We start from the raw sequence: 15780 nt of genomic DNA on the forward strand, positions 1-15780 counted from the left end.
TGGTTACAATTTTGCATCCTAGAAAATGACTTAGAAAACTTGCCACCAGTGAATTAATGCGAGCGACGGCTGGGCTTTCATACTACCACATGCTTAAAGGGCGACACTGTCTGCTAGGGGCCAAGTCGTTTACACAAGGCACGCACGCTGGCCGAGCATAATGAGCTGCGGGAACAGTTGAGCCTTGCCTAGGACTTGTCGCATCAGGAGAATATCGGCGCTCACCTATCCCTCCCGGGACCCCAAATTTGCCACCAGGAGCGTCGCCGTCTTACTTTCATTGTCTCAGGTGTCCAGAGGACAGGGGGTCAGGTCTTGGAAGTTGTTAATGGGATTATTGGGGACAGCAAACTGGGCCAGGCATCTGGTTTGAATTAGGAAAATGTATTGATTAATCTTTGAGAAATGTCACCAGGGTAGAACTTTTTCCCTAGTCCTGTCCCTCAGGCTTCAGCCTGACCATCTCCTTTTTCTTTCAAGTATCCTGGAGAATAGTGGCTTTGCAATAAACCTTTATATCCGTGTGAAAGTTCGAATTGTTTTCCAATGCTCAGAGGTGAGATGGGGTGGGAGTGATCAGGAATTCTGAGATTTGTTAGCGCTGCTTTCTTTAACGGAAATTGAGCCCTATTTTGAGGGAAATTAGTTTTGCAGACTTCGTTAAAAAAAAAAAAAAAAAAAGGTTAAAACTTTTGTTCACCAGCTGCTCAACTTTTCAGTCTGGGTTTGAGCTGGAACCTGCTGCAAGCGTTTGACGGTAAGGCTTTCTTTGCCGATATGTTTTGGGAATCTAATATTGTTTTAGACTTCGAAAGGGGGTGTTCTTCACGTAGCACGTTTCTAAGGGTTTTAAGCGCTCCCAGGATGGCGTCCAGGGCTTAGATCTTGAAGAATGTTTCTTCCTGCCACTCCCCACGCCCTTGGCTCTTAAAGGATAAAAAAGGAAGGGATGTATTCTTCTAATATCGTCGGAATATTTTTTGAATTTTCATTGTGTTTATGGTTTCAATATGTGCTCTGATATTAAAAGTTAAAGTACAAAGAGCAACACTAAACTTCCCAAACTCGGGTAGCTCCTCTATGGATTCTGGATGAAAGCATTAAAGACTTTATCCAAGAAAAATTTAGGCAAGCACCTCCATAGACAGTCACTAGAAATATTTATATAATACTGTCTACTAAACGTATTGTGGAAAATGTCAGACAGGACTAATTAAAGATACACTTGATCTGCACACATCAATAAAAAACATCCATAAAGGTCCTTTTGGTTTGCATTACAGTGGTTTAGAGGGAGAGACACAATTGAGAAATGAATGGATTTGAATTTAACCAGTGTGTTTCAGGCAACCAGCAAACACACATAAGTTTTCATCTCCAGGAGCTGCCACTTCTTGAACCTGCCCTGTGACTGTGCTGGGGGTTTTTCTCACTCACTGTGTCAGATGTTAACAACATGTCCAGAAATTTCTCCACAACCTGCCTCAGTCAGTCAGCTGAGTGTAAGACTAAAAGTCTGGTAAAGAAAAATTAGAAAAGGTTAAAAATGAGAGAAGTCTCTTTGAAAGGCACACAATTAAAAGAAACCTAGCAGAAAAGGTCTTGTTAAGTGAAGACTCAAAACATCTATCAGTTAACATGAAGTCCTGATATCTAATAAAAAGTATAAGGAAAATGTTATTTGAAAGAGAAAATGTGTGGTTCAAAGGAAAAAAAAAGTGGAAAAGGAAGTCTGGATGTATTCCAGAATCAAATATGACTGGTCTATTTTATCTGAATTTCTAAATATATGTTAATTATTCCATAAAGCTTTTTTTTTTTCCTTCAAATTTTTCATTCTCAGAACATTTGGAATAACAAAAAATATTAACTTATTTTTTAGGCCATAGAGAATTTTTTAATGTGATAATAACATGAAATAAAATGAAATAACATAAAATCTTTAGCATTTCCTATAATAGCTGTATCAATGTCTACATCTATAAAAACCAACATTGAAAGATGCTTTTTACCTCTAATGGCTACTTATAGGGAGAATGGTAAAAATCACCAAACTTAGTAGAGAATTTCAATAGCTTTCATTTAAAACTATGTACAGTATAGTATTTATCCTATATTTACAATTACTTGAATTTCTCTAAAAAACATTTAATATTTTATACAAGATTTTGATATAAAGCATTCAACAAGAGGTTGAATGTATGAAAAATGTAACCTGCTCATCTTTTGCAGGAAACATGATCAAAATTATTTTAGACATGTGCCATGCTGTTTAAATTTCATAAATGTGTATATCTATTATTTCTTCTGCTAAATGAAATGGTATTCAATAATAAAGGCAGAGGTATTTTTAAATTAAGAATGAGGAGAGAACTTAAGCAATCTGAAAAATTTATTTTTATATTTTAAGACTCACGATGATTCTTTTGAGTTGCCATTTTTGTATGTTTGTGACATGAAGTATGATGGGAATAAAAAAACTTAAAAATGATCCTTAGCTACAGATATTATAAAACTTTATTTTGAATTTTACCTTCTGGATAAAATTACCTTGGTAACATATAGTCATGATATATGCATTTAAGTACGGAAAATTACAGTGAAACCGGAATATGTCTCTGAAAGTTTTGTTGAGAATATAAATATTATTTCTGTTATATTTCTCCAAGAAATAAAGGATTAGTTCTTTTGAAATAAAGAATTTTTAAAATATATTAAAATATGCTAAGTACCCAGTGGTAATTTATGTGATTTATGATGCACTCCAGTTTTTAAAAACTTAAGAACTGCCTTTCTCCAGGAATTATGCATTATAAAATTTAAGTGCATGGCTACTGCATGTTATTTAGTGATTCTCTATATTTTACTGATTTTTAAAATAAGTTACTGTTTTTACACAATAGTAATTAGTGATTTCACAATAAAATCTGTTATGTTTCTACATATACTAGGAGATATGAGTACCTATTCATTACTCTGAGAGTATGATAACGTTCAACATATTTTGTTTTTCTATTTTCTCTCTCTTCCTACATTTAGATTTATTATTTCTTTTAGAATTTGATGGTTTTCTTCAAGTACCACATAGTAAAAAATGTGCTGAAAAATAGCATGGAATATAGATTGACTGATAATAGTAAATTTATAAGATTTGAGTAAAAATTCAAAATATATGCAATCTTCCCTGATGCCAGTTGCTTTCCATATATACTTCATGACATTCTAATTATCTTATTTGCAGGGGGGACAATGACTGCCTCTCAAGTTTGAAAAACTTCTCTTTGCCCATCTTAAATCAAATATTATTCAACAAAGTTACTTTAAAATGATGCCTATGAGGAATAATTCCATTCAATGGCTACATTTTCATCTGCACTCCAGTTGTACGTTATTTTGATTGATAAAGGATGCATCTTAAATTTTTATAGTTGAAAACTGCCTCCTTCACATATCTAACTACCGATGTAGAGGCACAGGAATGCAAGACAGTTCCATAATGAAATGCTATATATTACATTATATATTCTATACCATCAAACTCATAAGCATTAAATCTCTATCCATCCACATTTTAAGGAAAATAAACCATTTATTTCTCCCATGCCATAAAAAGCAATGCTATAGTTTTAAGTGGACTGAATTTAGAACAAGTTCATAAATCTTGGGGAACAAAAATTCAAACGAAACTAAACAGGCAAATTTTAGGTAAACCTTTAAGTCTTCTGTTTCAGGTTTTCCGACTTGAAGAGTTTAACATGACTAATATAATTTTGGCGCCATGGTGGGTTATTCTTATGTGTTTTCGTCTTTCGTGCATCAATTTGTAGCATGTTTTATTCCTAAAGCATTGCTTTCATTGTGAGCCTGGGTTTATGCTTTGTATCACTAAAAAACTCTGTGTTTTAGTTGTGCTGGTATAGCTTCCCTAAAATATTTAACTGCGCACTCCAATTTTATATAATTCAGACTTGGCAGAGAAAGACTAGCTGCTTTTGATATCAACATTTTTGTTTATATTAAAAAAAGGGAAAATTCTTTGCTTACCAAACAAAATGGAAAGTGAAGGCCAAATACAAATATTTTGTTGTCTTACAACAACATATTTTTAAGGGTATAATATTAGTACTTTGATTCAGTTTAGATTCATAAAAGATTTTGAGAAACGACCTGGAGTATTTTTATACAATGTAGTGAACATATGAAAATGGATCAAGACAAGAGTGAAAATGACTAAATGATGACTATCTGCTAATGCCTTAGTTGACCTAAGAAATTAGAAGGATGATTGGAGGACAAAGTCAAGGGAAAACCAGAGATAGTATTTAGCAGGGGAAAAGAGGGAGAAATAAGATATGCGTAAATATATAGAAAATAATTCTATGTTTGTAATTCATAAGCCACATACATTTATAATAATGGTAAAAGGATCCCAGGTACATGTTTTAGTTTAACTGGAATTTTAAAAATGAGTAATCAGAAAGGTTTATGTTTAAACAAATAGATGCCACTTAGATTTTTGACAAAAGTAATAATAATAAAAATACCGCTTGAGAAAGAGTTTCAAGTCATTGCACAAGCATAATGTGAAATGTTGGTAGCAACTTAGTCAATGCCTAGAAATGTGCAAGCTACTGAATGTCTGAGGTTCCGAATAATCGGTGCCTTCTCAGCTTAAAACTCTGTAACCCGAAACTCATTGTAGTCCATCGTTTGCTAAATTCTATTTATTTTTTAAATGATATTTTTGCTAAGTTGGGGTAATAGTGTATTGGAAGGGAATAAGCTGGCTTTCAACAGCTTTTAGTGACTGAGGGGCAGGGCAAAATAATGTACTGGGCTAACTGCATCCTAAACACTTCAAAGTACAAGGGAACCCAGTAGAATAAAGCACAAACTACAACTCAGAAGGAATATCATCTCTGAGCCCCAGGGCTCAGGTTAGGACAGTTCCTTCTACCATCAGCCAACAGTTGATTTACCAGCAAGGAAACCGGTGGTCAAAGTAAAGCTTTTTGCATACTGCGTGAGTGTCTAACTACCAGTTGAAAACTCTTCAACACAGAGCAGCTATACAAGATAATACTCCCTGCTTGGAATTCATTTTGCATGAACCTTGGCTTATAACCTCAGAATTGCAAGTATTGCTTTGGTCAGATTTCTAAAGGTTAATTCTTGAAGGCATGAGTAATAATGGATAGGAAAATAGTCATGATTGAAAAAGTCAAAACAATCTTGGAAAACTTTCTGATAAAATACAGTAAATCTTACTAGGGATCTTGAAAGTGGGCTGCGTGAGCAGTGGGAAACCTGAACAGTTCTTTTCTTTAATCCAGAGCACCTGTAGCAATCTGCAGCAGCATTTCTGCAGTAACTTAAGAGGATTCCATGTACAGGTTAGAGTAAGTGTCCATGAAGATATAGTCAATTTAAATAAATTTGACCCATTATCAAATACAGTAACACATCCACTTGCTGCAAGCAACTTTATGAAGATTTCCCTGATATAGTAAATATAGAGAAATAAATATAGCTCAACTCTGACTTTCTAGGATAACTGTTGCTTTTTTTTTTTTTTCAAACAGTTACCATCTGTGGGCCAGTAGTCCCTGTCAGTTGCTTATGAGAGGCTTGGTTTCCTCCAAGTTTTGTTCTTAGTCACCTCCTGTATCCTGTATGATGCAGTTAATGATGTGATTTGATCAGAGTAAAAAGCTGAGTTGCTTTGGATTATTAAGATCAGATTTTCTAAAGTACACGGCCTACCCATCATCCAATAGACCCTGCCAAGGCAGATGGCTCAGGCCCAAGTGGCATCACTTGGAATTATTCAGTTTTGAAGATAAGCACATAACTATGAAACTCCACAAAAATCTCCACTGTTGCATGTATGGTGACAAAGCTGAATGAGTAACTTTTAAAAATATATAAAGAAGCACATAGAGGCTTGTAAACATTACGTGCTGTAAATCTGAGGTTGTTGAATTAGCTGTTGGTGCTCCTCTTTCTGTAATAATACAAAAGATTTGTTAATCCATGTAAATAGTTCTGTTATGAAGATATTATTTTTATTAAATAGTTAGCAATCACTATCATGAGGCATTTGTGACCAGATGGAACCAAATCTAACCCTTCGACTGCAAGGAAATCAAACCAGTCAGTCCTAAAGGAAATCAACTTGAATATTCATCGGAAGGACTGATGCTGATGCTGAAGCTCCAATACTTTGACCACCTGATGTGAAGAGCCCACTCATAGGAAAAGACCCTGATGCTGAGAAAGATTGAAGGCAAAAGGAGAAGGGGATGGCAGAGGATGAGATGGTTAGAAAACATCACCTACTCAGTGCACATGAATCTGAGCAAACTCTGGGAGATAGTGAAGGAAGGGAAGTCTGGCATACTGCAGTCTACAGGGTCACAAAGAGCTGGACATGACTTAGCGACTAAACAACAACATAACCGAGTCATGACTAAAACAAAAAAAATGGGTATCTTTGCACTGTAGTAGCAATGGCAGTGGTCATAATTGCTAAATTTCAACTTCAGGTTCAGTTCAGTTCAGTTCAGTCACTCAGTCGTGTCCGACTCTTTGCGACCCCCTGAATCGCAGCACGCCAGGCCTCCCTGTCCATCACCAACTCCTGGAGTTCACTCAGACTCACGTCCATCAAGTCAGTGATGCCATCCAGCCATCTCATCCTCTGTCGTCCCCTTCTCCTCCTGCCCCCAATCCCTCCCAGCATCAGAGTCTTTTCCAATGAGTCAGCTCTTCGCATGAGGTGGCCAAAGTACTGGAGCTTCAGCTTTAGCATCATTCCTTCCAAAGAAATCCCAGGGCTGATCTCCTTCAGAATGGACTGGTTGGATCTCCTTGCAGGCCAAGGGACTCTCAAGAGTCTTCTCCAACACCACAGTTCAAAAGCATCAATTCTTCGGCACTCAGCTTTCTTCACAGTCCAACTCTCACATCCATACATGACTACTGGAAAAACCATAGCCTTGACTAGACAGACCTTAGTCGTCAAAGTAATGTCTCTGCTTTTGAATATACTATCTAGGTTGGTCATAACTTTTCTTCCAACTTCAGGTTAACAAGTCCCATATCAGTTTGTCTTTGAACAGATCGTTGCCAATCCAGTTTCTCAAATCAGAAGCAGGAACCCATGCTTGACAAGCCCCTCCATTCTCGCCTGTCTATATGCAATCAGTCATCAGGCAGAGTAGTCTGACTATACTTCTTCAATGTTCATGAACTTCACCCTTCTCTCCATCACTAATGCTGTTACCTTATTGGGGGGCTTCGCTGTTCTTACTTGGATGACATGGAGCTCTTCATTGTAATATACTTGCTAAGAGCATCAGCACATCTCCAAAAGCCCGAAGGAGAATGGGTGTGAATCTTAAGTCTGTCATTTTCTGACTCTTGTCAGTGCATTCGTTAACTCAAAAGAATACTACAATGAGTGAACTCAACAATGTTGTGAGTGTGCCTAATACAGTGTCTAACGTAAGCTTGATACACATGGAATAAATTTAAGCTGAATCTAGAGCTGCACTGTTAAATATAGCTTCCTGTGGTTATTGAGCATTTGAGATGTGTCTAGTCTAAATAAAGATGTACTTCAAGATTAAAATGCACATCAGATTTCAAAAACTTCACGTGAAATGAATAAACTTTCATACTGATTACATGTTAAAATTACATGTTAAAATGATATTTGCTGGATATACTGGTCTAAATAAAGTATATTATTATAATCAATTCTCTTTTTCCTTTTTTAATGTAGCTACTAGAGTATCTAAAATGACTAATGTGGCTTAAGTAAGATTTCTCTTGGACAGTGCTGATCTAGAGAATGTAATTTAACTTTTTTTTTTCTTTTATTCTCTCTCTCACAAATAGGTACCAAATTACAAGTATATATACACATATCTGTCAAAATGATGTAAGACCTGAAATCTCTCTGTAAGTTGATCCTCTTGACCCCATGATTAGGAGCTTCACAATGTGGTACCACACCTGGAAATCTCCAGAACAAGATCTCAAGGAAACACAGGAAATTCCTGGAGTGGCAAAACATCCTATTTGAAGATATTCAATTATTCCTCTGTGCATCAGGAGCATCGCCATGACTTAACTATTCACATGCTTGAAAGAGTTTGTTTAACAAGAGCCTTTGCAGGAAAATAAAAAGAGCCAGGTATATTATTGATGATGGACTAGACAATGCCGTCATGGTGAGTTAACCTCTACATCCTATTCCCTGGGCCAAAGTTTAGTTCTTATTCCTGCAAATTCTGATGCAAGATGGTTGGCTCTCCAGGCAGATACTGACTTCGTGAATTAGGCATCTCAACATGTTCCTCCAAAACAAAACTCCACAGCAGGGGAAGATGGAAGTGGAGGGTCACACACCTGGTCTTATATACTTGGATCCAAGGTGATATGTGTCATTTTTACTCACAGCTTGTAGGCCAGAGCAAAGCCTAACAGACCTGCCAGGGGCATGGAAAAAATTCTGGAGTACATGGTGGACTGGTGAACAGTAAATGTGTCTGCCACATCAGGCTTTGGTAGACTTCAAATTTGTCCCTTACATGCCTAATTCACACTACTAACTGTATATTCCTGAGTCTTTCTGGAATCTTATGGTAATGTGTTTCAAGTACAGTGTCTGGCACAAAGTACTCAATAAATATACTCAGCAAACACTTAGACCTATAAGTTTCACTGTGTCTTTGGGCTTTAGGATTGTAGTTGCTGTATCAAATCAGGAAAGTATAACTGTTGCATCTCTAACTGCAAAGAAAATTAACTGATGAAAATGCTCAGCCCAGCTTCAATTGTGTTTTGGTTTTTATAGGTTTTGCTCTGTTTCTTTGTTCCAGAGTAGAAGTGCATACCTAACTGTCATGGGAATTAGGACAACAGTTGTGTCCACACACAATGAGAGAGTGGTTCAAATTCTTGACGAAATTTGTCTTCAAGCATCTGCACTTGTGCTGGGACACCAATCTCTGCATGTGAATTAGAGTCATTCCCTGTCAGATACTATGTTTTATTTTCAATCAGTATTGTCCATTCTGTAATGGTTCATTGCGTAGAGTTGAAGATGACATTTTGGGCTGTGTCTTGTATTTGTCGCTTACTGGCATTTTGATTGTGGTCAGGTTAATTAACTTCTTGTGTCTAGGTTTTCTCATTTTTAAAGAAAGATGTTGATTTCTATAGTTTCCTGTTGGCAAACTAGCAAGTCCATGTAAGTCTACACTTAATACTAAGTCTACTATATCAGGGAAAGATACTGTTATCATAGTGATAATTTTTATTATTGTCTATCCTAAAGATCTTATTCTGTCTAAAAAGAAGTCCTTATAAAAATCTTTAAAAGTATTCACCTATATATATGTGTGTGTGTGTATATATATATATATATATATGTGTGTGTGTGTATATATATATATATTCATTCATTCCACTTCCCCCTCAATTAACACTCTTAACATCTTGAAACATCTTGACCTAGGACAAGATTCCATGCATGTTTGTTGAATGAGTAAATGATATACTAACAAAAAAAAAAGTAACTTTATTCTCAACATTTTATACATAAATGATCATACATTTACTTTGCATGCATTTCACTTTTCACTTGCTTCAAAATATGATTTTAAAAAACCTCCTGGCATATAAAACCTAGAAATAGGGCTGAGTGACAAAAAACTCTTCAATATGGCCAAAAGAACTATTAAGTTCTAAGGAAGAAGCTATATAATATTGCTTAACTATAGTACTTTAGAATACACTTATATGTAGTACTTGGCACATTTTATTTTAGGTTTTACTGCATCCAGACTTTGCTTTAAAGATAATTAATTTCTCTTTAATAGCATATGTTTAGTGAAATAATAACAACTGGACAAATCCTACCTTCAAATGTGTTGAAACATGCAACCCCTTGAACTCCAAATAAATAGAGATTTTAACGGTGAAGCAAAATCCTCCCCCAAACAAATAACATTATAGAATTTAAGATTTAACATTTATGCATGAATTACGCTTCATTTATATATTAAGTATATATAAAGTATACTAAAAGTAAGCTAATTATTACACAGGTAATGATCAGGACTTTCTATATTATCTATTCCTGAAAAATGTCAGATAGCTGTATTAGATATACATGAACCTAGTTTTATTATATGACTACAATTTCTATTTTTTAATTGAATCTCTTTGTAGTTCTGGAAAGGTTTACTGTTGATTTACAGTCAAACTTGATATTAACAAAATAAATTAACACAAAGAAAGGAAAACTTCCTAGAGCAGTTGTTTCAGAACCCTAAATAACAGAAGGACCTTCTCTTTTTTAACAAAATAAATTCATTATAGAACCAACTCTCTGAAGTGAACAATAAGAAGCAGAGCAGTCATGATGGACTCAGATAAAGGGACTCTGGTAGCACATGCCTGCGGTTCTGCCTTTTCCTCACCTACCTGCCACAGGTTTATGGGTGTAACCTACAAAGAATGAAAGGAGCTAGGTACACAATCTGAAAACCACTAATCTCTCTCATGTATACAATCCACCTGGTAAAATGACCTCTGAAATGCCATACCTGTGTTTTCCTGATCCACTGATGTATTCGATAGGCATACTTCTGGAGTAAACCTTTGAGTCATATTATTTTCTTCTATTTTTGTCTTCAAGTGTCTAGTAATCAGCCCTTCAGATTTTCTATTAAAAATATGTATATATAGATTGTCAAACTTTGCAACTGTAGAAATATTTTAGTGGAGAAGATTTTAGTGTAATAACCCCGTATTTATTGAGCGTCAAAATTAGAAGAAAAAAGCTATATGAGGCATATTTCCATAAGATCTGAACAGCACAATGTTATTAAGCAGAATCCAAAAAGGATCTAATCTGTATAGAATTCAGTGCCAGAAAAACAGATTGCCAGACTGAAAACGGGGCAAATAACACGAAATTTTAAATTGTCAAAGAAAAAATACATGTGATCAAGAAATAGAAAATAATGCAAGCTACTTGTAATCAAAATACAGGTTAAAGGATATATTATTTTCCTCCTACCAAATTGACAAAGTTTAAAAACAAGTTATTTAAAAACAAGTGACAAAGGATTTAGGAAAATAATGACACATACACTATGGGTAAGAGTATAATTAAAAAAGATTACTGAGACAAAACCAGCATCAAATGTTAACTTTTGATGTGGAAATGTCAGATAATTATATATTCAAAGTCATCACAAATATCAAAAATTTGTGTGAAATTATCTGAAGTGATATTCATTATATGAAAAATGTATATCTAATAATGAAATTGATCAAATGCTTTATGTTAAATCATTATGAAAAATATAGTTGAACTATTAAAAATCATGTTCTAAAGTAACAAGAAAGAATACAGAAAATCAGTTATAATTCTAAGAAAAAAAGGCTACAAACATGGCAAACAATCCAAAAACGATCACAACATACATCTTTTGTTTTGTATATTTTATGTATTTGTTATGTATATTATTTTCTTTCACTCACTATGTATATTATAAATTCACATATAATTGGTATCATTCAGTCAGTCATCAATTCAGTTGCTCAGTCATGTCCGACTATTTGTGACTCCATGGACTGCAGCACGCAAGGCTTCCCTGTCCAACACCAACTCCTGGAGCTTGCTAAAACTTATGTCCATCGAATCTGTGATGCTATCCAACCGTCTCATCCTTCATCATCCCCTTCTCCTGCCTTCAATCATTCCCAGCATCAGGGACTTTTCCAAGGAGTCAGTTCTTCGCATCAGTCCAAGGTATTGGAGCTTCAGCTTCAGCATCAGTCCTTCAAATGAATATTCAGGACTGATTTCCTTTAGGATGGACGGGTTGGGTCTCCTTGCAGTCCAAGGGACTCTCAAGTCTTCTCCAACACCACAGTTCAAAAGCATTAATTCTTCAGTGCTCAGCTTTCTTTATAGTCCAACTCTCACATCTATACATGACTACTGGAAAAACCATAGCTTTGAGTAGATGGACCTTTGTTAGCAAAGTAATGTCTCTGCTTTTTAATATGCTGTTTAGCTTGATCATAGCTTTTCTTCCAAGGAGCAAGCATCTTTTAAATTCATGAATCCAATCACCATCTGCAGTGATTTTGGAGCCCCCCAAAAATTGTCTGTCACTATTTCCATTGTTTTCCCATCTCTTTGCCATGAAGTGATGGGAATGGATGCCATGATCTACATTTTTTTAATGGTGAGTTTTAAGCCAAATTTTTCACTCTCTTCTTTCACTTTCATCCTCTTCTTTCACTTTCATCAAGAGGCTCTTCCATTCTTCTTCACTTTCTGCCTTAGGGTGGTGTCATCTGCATATCTGAGGTTATTGATATTTCTCCCGGAAATCTTGATTCCAGCTTGTGCTTCTTCCAGCTTGGCATTTCGCATGATGTACTCTCCACATAAGTTAAATAAGCAGGGTGACAATATACAGCCTTGATGTACTCCTTTTCCTATTTGGAACCAATCTGTTGTTCCATGTCCAGTTCTAACTGTTGCTTCCTGACCTGCATATAGGTTTCTCAAAAGGCAGGTCAGGTGGTCTGTATTCCCATCTCTTTCAGGGTTTTCCACAGTGTATTGTGATCCACACAGTCAAAGGCTTTGGCATGGGCAATAAAGCAGAAATAGATGTTTTCCTGGAACTCTCTTGCTTTTTCGATGATCCAGTGGATGTTGGCAATTTGACCTCTGGTTCCTCTGCCTTTTCTAAAACCAGCTTGGACACCTGAAAGTTCACGGTTCACATATTGCTGAAGCCTGCCTTGGAGAATTTTGAGATGACTTTACTAGCGTGTGAGATGAGTGCAATTGTGCAGTAGTTTGAGCATTCTTTGGCATTGCCTTTCTTTGAGACTGGAATGAAAACTGACCTTTTCCGGTCCTGTGGCCACTGCTGAGTTTTCCAAATTTGCTGGCGTATTGAGCGCAGCACTTTCACAGCATCATCTTTCAGGATTTGAAATAGCTCCACTGGAATTCCATCACCTCCGCTAGCTTTGTTCATAGTGATGCTTCCTAAGGGCCACTTGACTTCACATTCCACGATGTCTGGCTCTAAGTGAGTGATCACACCATCGTGATTATCTTGGTTGTGAAGATCTTTTTGTACAGTTCTTTTGTGTATTCTTGCCACCTCTCCTTAATATCTTCTGCTTCTGTTAGGTCCAGACCATTTCTGTCCTTTATTGAGCCCATCTTTGCATGAAATGTTCCCTTGGTATCTCTAATTTTCTTGAAGAGATCTCTAGTCTTTCCCATTCTGTTCTTTTCCTCTATTTCTTTGCATTGATTGCTGAGGAAGACTTTCTTATCTCTTCTTGCTATTCTTTGGAACTCTGCATTTAGATGCCTATATCTTTCCTTTTCTGCTTTACTTTTCACCTCTCTTCTCTTCACAGCTATTTGTAAGGCCTCCCCAGACAGCCATTTTGCTTTTTTGCATTTCTTTTCCATGGGGATGGTCTTGATCCCTGTCTCCTATACAATGTCACGAACCTCAGTCCATAGTTCATCAGGCACTCTATCTATCAGATCTAGGCCCTTAAATCTATTTCTCACTTCCACTGTATAATCATAAGGGATTTGATTTAGGTCATACCTGAATGGTCTAATGGTTTTCCCTACTTTCTTCAATTTAAGTCTGAATTTGGAAATAAAGAGTTCATGATCTGAGCCACAGTCAGCTCCTGGTCTTGTTTTTGTTGACTGTATAGAGCTTCTCCATCTTTGGCTGCAAAGAAAATATAATCAATCTGATTTCGTTGTTGACCATCTGGTGATGTCCATGTGTAGACTCTTCTCTTGTGTTTTTGGAAGAGGGTGTTTGCTATGACCAGTGTGTTTTCTTGGCAAAACTCTATTAGTCTTTGCCCTGCTTCATTCTGTATTCCAAGGCCAAATTTGCCTGTTACTTCAGGTGTTTCTTGACTCCCTACTTTTGCATTCCAGTCCCCTATAATGAAAAGGATATCTTTTTTGGGTGTTAGTTCTAAAAGGGCTTGTAGGTCTTCATAGAACCGTTCAGCTTCTTCAGCATTACTAGTTGGAGCATAGACTTGGATTACTGTGATATTGAATGGTTTGTCTTGGAAATGAACAGAGTTCATTGTGTCGTTTTTGAGATGCATCCAAGTACTCCATTTCGGACTCCTTTGTTGACCATGATGGCTACTCCATTTCTTCTAAGGGATTCCTGCCCGCGGTAGTAGATATAATGGTCATCTGAGTTAAATTCATTCATTACAGTCCATTGCGTTATCCCTTAGGATCTGCAATAGCTCAATGTAATTCTGTCACCTCTACTAGCTCTGTTCTTAGTGATGCTTCCTAAGGGCCACTTGACTTCACATTCCAGGATGTCTGGCTCTAGATGAGTGAGCACACCATCGTGGTTACTTGGGTCATGAAGATAATTTTGTGTAGTTCTGTGTATTCTTGCCACCTCTTCTTAATATCGTCTGTTAGGTTCATACCATTTCTGTTCTTTCTTGTGCCCATCTTTGCATGAAATGTTCCCTTGGTATCTCTAATTTTCTTGGAAGAAATCTCTAGCCTTCCCATTCTGTTGTTTCCCTCTATTTCTTTGCATTCATCACTTAGGGAGTCTTTCCTATCTCTCCTTGTTATTCTTTGAAACTCTGCATTAAAATGGGTATATCTTTCCTTTTCTCCTTTGCCTTTCACTTACTTTCTCAGCTATGTGTAAGGCCTCCTCAAACGACCATTTGCCTTTTGGCATTTCTTTTTCTTGGGGATTGTCTTGATTACTGCTTTCTTGATTAATGTCAAGAACCTCTGTCCATAGTTTTTCAGGCACTCTATCAAATCTAATCCCTTGAGTCTATTTCTCACTTCCACTGTTTAATTGAAAGGGATTTGATTTAGGTCATACCTGAATGGTCTAGTGGTTTTCCCTACTTTTTTCAATTTAAGTCTGAATTTGGCAATAAGGAGTTCATGATCTGAGCCACAGTCAGCTCCTGGTCTTATTTGTGCTGACTGTATAGAGCTTCTCCATCTTTGGCTGCAAAGAATATAATCAATCTGATTTCGGTATTGACTATCTGTTGATGTCCATGTGTAGAGTCTTCTCTTGTGTTGCTGGAAGAGGGTATTTGCTATGACCAGTGTGTTTTCTTGGCAAAACTCTATTAGCCTTTGCCCTGCTTCATTTTATGCTCCAAGGCCAAATCTTCCTGTTACTCCAGGTATCTCCTAACTTCCTACTCTAGTATCAGTAGGTATACTCAAAACGACAGCAGTTTAATGAATTATTTCTGGTTGGTGAGATTAGTAGGTATTTGTATTATTTCTTCAAATGTTTCAAAGTTGTTTAGTAATTTTGCTTAATGAAGGTATGTCACTTTTATAATCAAGAAAACATTATTATTTCTATATAATTAAAAGATGTCTGACGAAGCAAAAAAAGTCTCTGTGGTTTGAGAGTGCCGAATCCTAACCACTAGACCACCAGGAATGAAGAAAAAGTCTCTGTGGTTTGAATAAACATTTTTATTTAAGAAATGCATAGAAATAATTATATAATTATTGACTGGCTAGAAGCTTGTTTCAAATACAATGATTATCTTTGCTATGTCATTCCTTAGAAACTACTGTTCCTCTTTCTAAATAGCGTCCATCACTCTAAAACTGTTTTATCTCCAATTTAGAGCTGCTAATCTGAATCAATTCAAATGAGA

The 15780-nt window shown here is 36.2% G+C and overlaps 1 long non-coding RNA gene across 1 annotated transcript; it reads left to right on the forward strand.

Annotated features, from left to right (window-relative positions):
• Positions 1 to 717: 717 nt before the first annotated feature.
• On the forward strand, positions 718 to 15508 carry LOC105612556 (uncharacterized). Its single transcript, XR_001039696.5, has 2 exons — positions 718 to 757; positions 7903 to 15508. It is a non-coding gene; the product is annotated as an uncharacterized LOC105612556 (long non-coding RNA).
• The last annotated feature ends 272 nt before the right edge of the window (positions 15509 to 15780 follow it).

Source organism: Ovis aries, chromosome 4 (genome assembly GCF_016772045.2).
Source record: "Ovis aries strain OAR_USU_Benz2616 breed Rambouillet chromosome 4, ARS-UI_Ramb_v3.0, whole genome shotgun sequence".
Classification (NCBI taxonomy): Eukaryota; Metazoa; Chordata; class Mammalia; order Artiodactyla; family Bovidae; genus Ovis; species Ovis aries.